This window comes from Kogia breviceps, chromosome 3 (genome assembly GCF_026419965.1).
Source record: "Kogia breviceps isolate mKogBre1 chromosome 3, mKogBre1 haplotype 1, whole genome shotgun sequence".
NCBI classification, from domain to species: domain Eukaryota; kingdom Metazoa; phylum Chordata; class Mammalia; order Artiodactyla; family Physeteridae; genus Kogia; species Kogia breviceps.
The window spans coordinates 108,276,028-108,287,077 of NC_081312.1; positions in this window are offsets into that span (position 1 = coordinate 108,276,028).

Here is an 11,050-nt window from a genome sequence, read left to right on the forward strand (position 1 = left end):
CTGGTGGCGCAGTGGTTGAGAATCCGCCTGCCGATGCAGGAGACACGGGTTCGTGCCCTGGTCCAGGAAGATCCCACGTGCCGCGGAGCAAAGCCCGTGAGCCATGGCCGCTAGGCCTGCGCGTCCGGAGCCTGTGCTCCGCAACGGGAGAGGCCACAACAGTGAGAGGCCCGCATACCGAAAAAAAAAAAAAAAAAAAAAAAAAAAAAAAAAAAAAATGGGCAGAAGATCTAAACAGACATTTTTCCAAAGAAGACATACAGATGGCCGAAAAGCACATGAAAGATGGTCAACATCATTAATTATTAGAGAAATGCAAATCAAAACTACAATAAGGTATCACATTACACCAGTCAGAATGGCCATCATCAACAAATCTACAAAAAATAAATGCCAAGGAGGGTGTGGAGAAAAGAGAATCCTCCTACACTGTTGGTAGGAGTGTAAATTGATACAGCCACTATGGAGAATAATATGGAGGTTATGTAAAAAACTAAAAATAGAGCTACCATATGATCCAGCAATCCCACTCCTGGGCATATATCTGGAGAAAATCATAATTTGAAAGGATTATGCACCCCAATGATTATTGCAGCACTATTTATAATATCCAGGACATGAAGGCAACCTAAATGTCCATCGAGAGATGAATGGATTAAGAAGATGTGGTATATATATACAATGGAATATTACTCAGTCATAAAAAGAATGAAATAATGCCATTTGCAGCAACATGAATGGACTTAGAGATTGCCATACTGAGTAAAGTAAATCAGACAGAGTAAGACAAATGTCATATGGTTTCTCTTATATGTGGAACTTTAAAAATGGTACAAATGAACTTATTTACAAAACAGAAATAAAGTCCCAGATGTAGAAAGCAAACTTATGGTTACCTGGAGGAAAGGTGTGGGGGGGATAAATTGGGAGATTGGGATTAACACACACTGCTATATATAAAAGAGGTAACTAATAAGGACCTACTGTATAGCACAGGGAACTCTATTCAATATTTTGTAATGATCTATATAGGAAAATAATCTAAAAAAGAGTGGATATATGTATATGTATAACTGATTCACTTTGCTGTACACCCGAAACTAAAACAACATTGTAAATCAACTATACTCCAGTAAATTTTTTAAAGCATATAAGGATATTGTGAGCAATGTTAAAAAATTAGATAATTTATGAGAGGGACAAATTTCTTGAGAGGCACACACTGCCAAAATTCAAGCAATAGAAAAATCAGAATAGATAATTTACAATTCAAGAGACTGAATCCTAACAAACATTTAAAGAAATAATACTAATCCTTTACACACTCTTTCAAGTGAAATAGAGGAGGAAGAAACAATTCACAGCTATGTGGCCCATTCAATGAGGCCCATAACACCCTGATACGAGAACCAGACAAAGACATCACAAGGAAAGAAAACTACAGACTATGGTTTCTGCTCTGACATATAACGAGATTAGAAGTCATTACTACCACCTTCATGGGAAAAAGTATGAACAAACTAAAGTGAATAACTGTTTTAAGCTAATCAGAGAATTGAGGTCAGAAGGCAAACCACCAGGCAAAAGCTCAAGAGATAGGCAAATAAAGAGAATCAGCTTGCTGGGAGTAGAAACTGCTGAAGACAGCAACTGATAGAAACATTTAAAGGATAATTGATGAATTGCTGGAGTATGGACTCGGTAGAGACTTAAAAACTACTGAAAGCCCAGTCTTAGAAGAGCCCCACATTTCTGTGAGCTTTTCCTAGAGATGCTTAAAGAGATTCTCACATTTAAGATGCAGAAAAAATGCCCTCATGCTTCAGTTGCGTTTAAGAAAAAGCAACCATTAAAAAATGTGCCCTGGGCTTCCCTGGTGGCGCAGTGGTTGAGAGTCCGCCTGCCGATGCAGGGGACACGGGTTCGTGCCCCAGTCCGGGAAGATCCCACATGCCGCAGAGCGGCTGGGCCCGTGAGCCATGGCTGCTGAGCCTGCGCGTCCAGAGCCTGTGCTCCACAATGGGAGAGGCCACAACAGTGAGAGGCCTGCGTACCGCTAAAAAAAAAAAAAAAAAAAAAAAAAAAAAAAAAAAAAAAAGTGCCTACAGGGAAAACAGCCATTTTTGAAAAAGTCTCAGAGCATTCTGTTCCCCAGGGCAGTGGTCGGCCCTCTGGGGAAACTACTTCACCTGAGCCTTGTCTGAACTAGGGGAAATGCAACTGGATAACATGAGCCCCCTCTGGCCTCCACTTATCACATAAGTGAAGAAAAATATAGTCTAAGTCACTCTTCTGAATGTCATAGCCCAGAGGGATTTAATCATAAGGTTATAGAACACTCATCCCTAATACCATACTACAACATCAACACGTCTTTAGTTTAATAGCAGTGGATTACTACTGAGAGAGATACAAGACACAGACTCTACTCAAGAAGAAATTTCTAGGAAAACCCCAAAACAATGTGGGAACAAAAATACTAGAGGAGATTGAAGCTTCTTACACCTATAGCTACAGAAAACATTAAACATAGCATAACCCCTAATCAGATAAATAGGAAACCTCACAAAAGTGCCTATTATCTCAGATCCTATTATTCAATATATCATGTTTTGTTTCAACAAAAATTTCAAGGCATGCTAAAGACAGGAAAAAATACAGTCTGAAGAGACAAAGCAAGCATCAGAATGATACTCAGATATGGCAGAAATTAGAAATTATCAGATCATGAATTTTAAATGGACTATGATTAATATAACAAGTCTTCTAACATAAAAATTAAGCATACTATTGATCATGTTTTTTAATCCTCTCTGCCAATCTCTTTCTCTTATACTGAGGTGAAATTTACATAACATAAAAATAACATACAATTCAGTGACATTTAGTAATATACAATGTCATGCAACATTAACTCTTCTGAGTTCCTAAAAATTTTCATCACTCCAAAAAGAAAACCTCATACCCATTAAACAGTTGATTCCAATTGCTCCTTCCTCCAGCCTCTGAGAACCACAAATCTGATTTCTGTCTCTATGGATTCGCCTATTCTGAATATTTTATGTAAATGGAATCACAATAAGTGACCTTTGTGTCTGACTTTATTAATTTAGCATTATGTTTTTGATGTTCATTTATGTAGTAGCATCTATTAGTACTTTATTTCTTTGTATGACTCAAAAATATGCCATTCAATGACTACATGAAATTTTGTTTATCCATTTACCATTTGATGGGCTTTGGGGCTGTGTCCACCTATTGGGTATTGTGAATACTGCTGTTAGAAAAATTGTGTACAAGTTATGTGTGAATCTCTCTCTCTCTCGGTCTATATCTATTAGTGTAATTGCTGTGTTATATGGTAATTCTATGTTTAGCTTATTGAAGAATTGCAAAACTGTTTTCCACAGTGGCTGCATCATTTTACATTCCCACCAGTAATGGATAAGTGTTCCAATTTCTTCATATGTTCATCAGCATTTGTTACTTTCCATTTTTATTTAAATTATAGCCATCTAGTGGATGTGAAGTGGTATCTCATTGTGATTTTGATTTGCATTTTACTAATGACAAATGATGCTGAGCATCTTTTAATGTACTTTTTGGTCATTTGTATATCTTATTTGCAGAAATGTCTATTCAAGTCCTTTGCCCATATAAAAAGTTAGGTTGTTTGTCTTTTCGTGTTGAATTTTAAAAGTTTTTTTTAATATATTCTGAAAACTAAACGCTTATTAGATCTATGATTTGCAAATTTTTTCTCCCATTCTATGGAACGTCTTTTCACTTTTGTTATAGTGTCCTTTGATGCACAATTTTTAATTTTGATGAGTCGATTTTTTTTTCTTTTGTTGCTTGTGCTTCTGCCCAATTAAATGTCATGAAGAATTTTCCCTGTTTTCTTCTGAGAGTTTTACAGTTTTAGCTCATACATTTAGGTTGATAATCCATTTTGAGTTAATTGTTGTGTATACTGTAAAGAAGAGAGTTCAACCTTATCTTTTACATGTGGCATCATTTCCTGAAGAGACTATTTACAGTACTGAATGGCCTGGCACTCTTGTCAAAAATCAATTGACAATAGGTATATTGAATTATCTCAGACTCTATAAATTCTTTTCCATTGATAATGTGTCTATTTTTATGCCAGTAGCACACTATTTTAATTACTCTAGCTTTATTGTAAGTTTTGAAAATGGGAAGTGTGTATCCACCACCTTTGTTTTTCATTTTCTAGGGTTTTTGTTCTATTTGGGGTCTTTTGTGATTCCATATGAATTCCAAAATTGGCATTCCAATTTATGCAAAAAAAATTGTAGTTGGGGATTTACATCAAATCTGTAAATCACTTTGGATCGTATTGCCATTTAAACAATATTAAGTCTTCCAATGCATGAACATGGATATCTTTGTCTTTATTTAGGTCTTATTTACTTTCTTTCAGCAATATTTAGTGTACAAGTCTTGTACCTCCTGGAATAAATTTATTTATAAATTTATTCCTAGGTATTTTATCCTGTTTGGTACTATTTAAATCAAATTGTTCCACTAATTTTACTTTCAGATTATTTACTGCAGGTGTATAAATACAACAAATACAACTGGTACAATGTTTGTTGATCTACTTATTTGCAACTTTGCTGAATTCATTTATTATCTCTAAAGGTTTTTTAAGATTATTTAGGGTTTTCTATATATATTTATGCCATCTGTGAATAGAGGTACTTTTCCTTCTTAATTTTCAATGTGGATATTTAATTTCTTTTCCTTGCCTAAAACTTCCAGTATAAAATAGAATAGAAGTGGTAAAAGCAGCCATACTTGTCTTGTTTCTAATGTTAAGGGAGTAACTTTCAGTCTTTCACCATTGAATATAATGTTGGCTGTGGGTTTTTGTTAAATATCCTTTAATATGTTAAGTAAGGTTCTTTCTATCCCTAGTTTGTTGAGGGTTTTTACAAGAAAAGGGGTTTGATACTGTGAGATTATTTTCTGTATCAATTGAGATTATCATGTATTTTTCCTTTATTTTATTAATGTGCTATACTACATGATTGATTTTCATATGTTGATCCACCTTCACAAACCTGGGATAAATTCCACTTGGTTATGATATACACAAGTCTCAGGCTCTGTTCATTTTATTCACCCTTTTCTTTTTCTGCCTCTCAAACTGGATAATGTCAATTGATCTATTTTTTCAAGTTTACTTGTTCTTTCTTCTGGTGTTCAGATCTGCTTGAATCCCTCTAGTGAATTTTTTATTTCATTTATTGTACATTTCATCTCCAGAATTCCTATTTAGTTCCTTTTCATAATAGTCATGGCTTTATTGATATTCTTTATTTGGAGAGACATAATTTTCTTGGTTTCCTTTAATTATTTGTGTGTAATTTTCTTTAGCTCTTTGAGCATATTTAAGACAATTGATTAAAAGTATTTGTCTACTAAGTCTAATGGCTGGGCCTTTTCAAAGATAATTTCTATTATTTTCTTCAGTGAATGGCCCATGTAATATTTTTTTGAAACTGGACATTTCTAGTATTTAATATATTCATTCTGGAAATCAGATGATCCCTCTACCTTAGTACTTACTGCTTTTTGTGTGTTGTTTGCTTGTTTAGTGATTTTTCTAAACCATTTTTGAAAAACCATATTATTTGTCATTTGTGGCTACTGAATTCTGTGTTCTGTTAACCTCATGGTAAGCTAGTGTTTTTTAAATTTTCTCAAATTCTTGGAGCAAAGAAGAAATTAAATTTTAAAAGAAAATAAGAAAAGAAGGGAGAAAAAAAGAGCTTTACAAAAACTCTCCCAGTTTTGGCTCTGTGTGTGGGATTTTCTCCAAAATATAGCCAGGCCATTTACAACTCTGCCTTAGTCTTTACTTCCTATTTGTGTGGTACATGAAGGGGTAAAAGCTTAGCATCTTCTCAGGTCTTTTCTGAGCATGATTCTTCCCTTGGGTACATGCATGGCCTTTTCAATTTTTTGGTATATGCAGGAGCTTTCAGAAAGCCTCATTTTCCATATATCTCTTTTCCTAATCTCTTCCTTTCCACCATATTCAGTCTGCTTATAGTTTGTCCCAACTGTTGTTTCTTGCCCCCAGGTTGCTGCAGAAAATACTGTGTCTTTAAATGTTTTCAGCACAAACCATCTGGAAGCTTCCCCAGCCATGGGTCTGCTCTGAGTTGGGTAAAACAAAGGCAAGTCCATGCACTGTACTTTCAGGGAGGCACAAAACAAACCAAAGCGCACAACCACAATTCTTTGAAAATAAGGTCTGAATTGGTTTCTGTGGCCCTAGTAACCTACATTAGGAGATTGGGGCTGCCCTCCTCATGGTGCTTGTACTAGTTTGCTAGGGCTACATAATAAAATGCTACAGATTGGGTGGCTTAAACAGCAGGAATTTATATTTTCTCAGAGCTCTGGAGGCTAGAAGTCAAAGATCAAGATATCAGCCTCTTTGGTTTATTCTGAGGCTTTGGCTTTGGCTTCCATATAGCCATCTTCTTTCTGTGTCCTCAAACTGCTTTTTCTTTGTGCATGCACATCCCTGGTGTGCCCAAATTTTATCTTCTTATAAAGATACCAGTCAGATTAGATTAGGCTCAACTCATATGACCTCATTTAACCTAATTGCATCTTTAAAGACCTTATTTACAAATACAGTCACATTCTGAAATAATGGGGGTTAGAACTTAAACACATTAATTTTGAGGGTACACAATTCACTCTATAACATTCCACTCTCTTGATCCCCTAAATTCATCTCCTTCTAACATGTAAATACATTCATTCCATCCCAAAGAGACTCGAAAGTTTTAACTCATTTCAGAATCAACTCTAATTTCCAACTCTCATCTAAATATCATCTAAATCAGGTATGGGTGAGAATTTATGTATAATTCATCCTGAGGCAAAATTTCTCTTCAGTTGTGAAACTGTGAAACCAGACAAGTTATCTGCTTACAAAATACAAACAGGGATGGAATAGACATTCCTTTTCCAAATGGGAGATATCAGAAAGAAGGAATCATGAGTCCCACGAAGTCCACGACCTATCAGGGAAAATTCCATTATATATATATATATATATATATATATATATATATATATATATATATATATATATATATAGTTTGTTTGTTTGTTTTGTTCTGTTTTGTTGTGGGCCTCTCACTGTTGTGGCCTCTCCCATTGCGGAGCACAGGCTCTGGACGCTCAGGCCTAGCGGCCATGGCTCACAGGCTTAGTTGCTCCACGGCAGGTGGGACCTTCCCGGACCAGGGCACGAACCCGTGTCTCCTGAATCAGCAGGCGGATTCTCAACCACTGCGCCACGAGGGAAGCCCTCCATTATATTTTAAGACTCAAGAATAGTCCTCCTTAGCTCAGTGTTCTGACTTCCTGGACCATCAGGGTGATGGTTCTGGGCCCTCGATGGCAGCCGTGTTGATCACTGAATTACCTTTTGGGTCATTTTTCCCTTTTCTTGAAGGAAAAATCATGTTCACAGGTAAATAAGTCTATTGTCATATCCTGTAGAATCCCAGAAGTCCAAAAGCTTTCCCTCATTTTTCTCCTCCAACCTGGAAGTGTTTCTACTGTTAAAACCCATCTCAATTCTTGGCTTCAGCTGAGATGGCTTGTTAGTCAGTGAGTCATACCTGTAAGTCTCTTTATGGAGTTTTTTTCCAGCCACACTTTGGTGTTCTCTCCAGAACATGCTTTCTTGTATTTTGAAATATGGACAGGCTGATAATTTTCCAAATTTTCAAGTCCTGGTTCCTTTTTGCTTAACAATTTCTTCAAATTTTCCCTCTCTTCTCACATTTTCCTATAAACAGCAAAGAGAAACCGAAGTATAGCTTCAACAATTTTCTTTGAAATCTCCTCAGTTATGCGATGATCCAAGATCATCACATACAATTTCTACTTTCGACAAGACACTAGAACACAACTCAATTAACTTCTTTGCCAATATTGTAGCAAAAATCAACTTTCCTCCTGTCACCAATAACGTGTTATTCATTTCTATTTGAGACGTTACCAGAATCACATTTAACGTCCACATTCCTACCAACAGTCTCTTCAAGACAGTCTAGGCTTTTTCTAACATGTACCTCAAAATTCTTCCAGCCTCTACCCATAATCCAGTTTAAAAGCCACTTACACATTTTTGGGTTTTGTTACATTTGTTACATTTCATGGTACCAAAATTTGTATTATTATGTTAGAACTGCCATAACAAAATGCCACAAACTGGGTAGCTTAACAGCAATTTATTTTCTCACAATTCTGGAGGCTTGAAGTTCAAGTTCGAGGTGTTAGTAGGTTTGGTTTCTTCTGAGAACTCTCTCTTTGGCTTGCAGAGTGTCCCTTTACTGCATTGTCATATGGCCATTTCTCTGTGCATGCTCTTCCCTGGTGCCTCTTTTATGTGTCCAAATTTCCTCTTCTTATATGGATACCAGTCAGACTGGATTAAGTGCTACCCATATTACTTTATTTAACCTTAATTACCTCTTTGAGGGCTATATGCAAATAGAGTTACATTCTGAGGAACTGAACTGAACTTCAACATATTTGGGAAGGACACAATTCAGTCCATAATTCTACTACAGATCTGGCATGTGGTGGGATGGTAGGTAGGCAATTAGAAATGCCATAATACTCTTACCCCAAAGCACCTGCTCCTTTCTTCAACAAGCCTTCCCTTGGCTTTTGTGAGTTTCTAAACTAAAATCCAGAATTCTAGTCAAGTTGATTATGACAAGTTTTAATTTAAAATTTTTATTTTTTAGATCAGTTTTAGGTTCACAGAAAATCTAAGTGGAAAATACAGTTTTCTCAAATATCCCCTGTTCCCACACATGCACACCTTCCCTACTATCTACATCTTTCACCAGAGTAGTACATTTTTTACAATGTACTATAAAGACACTGTACAATGTACTAAAAGGTTTATAAGATAAACCTATATCGACAAATCATTATTACACAAAGTCCATAGATAATATTAGGGTTTGGCCTTGGAGTTGTATATTCTGTGGGCTTTGACAAACATATAATGACATGTATCCACCATTGTAGTATCTTACAGGATGATTTTACTGCCCTAAAAATTCTCTACTTTCTGCCTATTCATCACTTCCTCCTTACTAATCCCTGTCAACTACTAATCTTTTTAACTATCTCTATAGTTTTGCCTTTTCCAAAATATCATATAGTTGGAATATAACATTAGAGAGCTTTTTCACATTGCATTTAATTTTTCTCCATGTTTTTTCATGGCTTGACAAATAATTTCCTTTACTGCTGAATAATAGCCCACTGTCTGTGGGCACCACAGTTTATAAATTCACCTACTGAAGCACATATTGGTTGCTCCAAATGTGGCAGTTGTGAATAAAGCTTCTATAAACATCTGTGTAGACAAAAGTTTTCAATTTATTTGATTAAATACCAAAGATCACAATACCTGGATTGTATGTTAAGTGTATGTTTAGGGTTATAAGAAACTGCCAAACTGTCTTCCAAACTGACTGTAACATTTTGCATTTCCTCCAGCAATGAATGAGTTTCCTATTGCTCCATATCATCACCAATACCAATCTCATCTGGTATTGTCTATGTTCTGGATTTTGGCCATTCTAGTGGGTTTGTAGTGGTATCTCGTTGTTTTAATTTGCATTTCCCTGATGACAATAATGTGGAGCATCTTTTCATATGCTTATTTGCCATGTGTATGTCTTCTTTGGTGAGGTGTTTGTTAAGGTCTTTGGCCCATTTTTTTTTTAAACATCTTTATTGGAGTATAATTGCTTTACAATATTGTGTTAGTTTCTGCTGTATAACAAAGTGAATCAACTATACGTATATGTATATCCCCATATCCTCTTCCTCTTGTGTCTCCCTCCTACCCTCCCTATCGCACCACTCTAGGTGGTCACAAAGCCCTGAGCTGGCCCATTTTTAAAATCAGTTGTTTATTTTCTTATTGTTGAGTTTTAAGAGTTCTTTGTATATTTTGGATAAGAGTTCTATACCAGAGGTGTCTTTTGGAATACCATCTCCCAGTCTGTGGACTGTTTCCTCATTCTCTTGACATTTTCTTTCTGAGAACAGAAGTTTTTAATTTTAATGAAGCCCAGCTTATCAATTGTCTTTTTCATGAATTATATCCCTAGTGTCTTAAAAGTCTGCTATATTCAAGGCCATCTAGGTTTTCTCCTATGTTACCTCTTATTCTGGGCTTTTTTCCTTTACATATAAATTACAGAATTATTTTTTAATATCCTCAAAATAACGTTAATATTCAGATGAAAGTTACATTGAATCTATAGATCAAGTTGGGAAGAACTGACGTATTGACAATATTGAGGCTTCCTATCAATGAACATGCAATCTCTCTCCATTTATTTAGTTCTTCTTTGATATCTTTCATCAGAGCTTCATAGTTTTCTTCATATAGATCTTCTACACATTTTATTAGATTTATACCTAAGTATTTAATATGGGGGAATGTTAATGTAAATGTAATGTATTCTTTTTTAACATCTTTATTGGAGTATAATTACTTTACAATGGTGTGTTAGTTTCTGCTTTATAACAAACTGAATTAGTTATACATATACATATGTTCCCATATCTCTTCCCTCTTGCATCTCCCTCCCTCCCACCCTCCCTATCCCACCCCTTTAGGTGGTCACAAAGCACCGAGCTGATCTCCCCATGCTATGCAGCTGCTTCCCACTAGCTATCTATTTTACGTTTGGTAGTGTATATATGTCCATGCCACTCTCTCACTTTGTCACATCTTACCCTTCCCCCTCCCCATATCCTCAAGTCCATTCTCTAGTAGGTCTGTGTCTTTATTCAAATTCCACATGTCTATTGCTGGTATGTTGGAAAAAATTGACTTTTGTATATTAATCTTGTATTCTGCAACCTTTCTATAAACCAGGAAAAAAAATTTTTTCAATTCTTTCAGATTTTCTACAAAGACAATTATGTCACCTGTGAACAAAGGCAGTTTTAT